This window comes from Plasmopara halstedii (genome assembly GCF_900000015.1).
Source record: "Plasmopara halstedii genome assembly, contig: Scaffold_322, whole genome shotgun sequence".
Taxonomy (NCBI): Eukaryota; Oomycota; class Peronosporomycetes; order Peronosporales; family Peronosporaceae; genus Plasmopara; species Plasmopara halstedii.
The window spans coordinates 394,452-394,828 of NW_020187243.1; positions in this window are offsets into that span (position 1 = coordinate 394,452).

Genomic DNA, 377 nt, shown 5'->3' on the forward strand with positions numbered 1-377 from the left:
GCATTTAACATTTAGATTATGCTCATAAAGAGTCTGTGCGCTGTGGGAGGACCTTCTCTTCCTCACCAAACCAGCAGCCTGCTTTCGAGCAAAGAAAGCATCGATGTATTGACTTTGTTCACGCGACAGTAGTCACTTTATCAGTACTGCATGTAACCAGGTTCACAATCAATTTCATGTTAGACTCCACATCCGGGTGGAAGGCCAGAGAGCAGGTTCGCACTAAAGACGTCATCCTTATATTCCATAACAAGTGAGTAATCAGGATCAATTGGAGATTCAACATAGCCGATCCTCTGTGCGACTTCACACGCTGTCTAAATTCGCCAAGAACCGAATCATCCGTAACTGATGATGAGCGTAGTTCCGCTCGATCG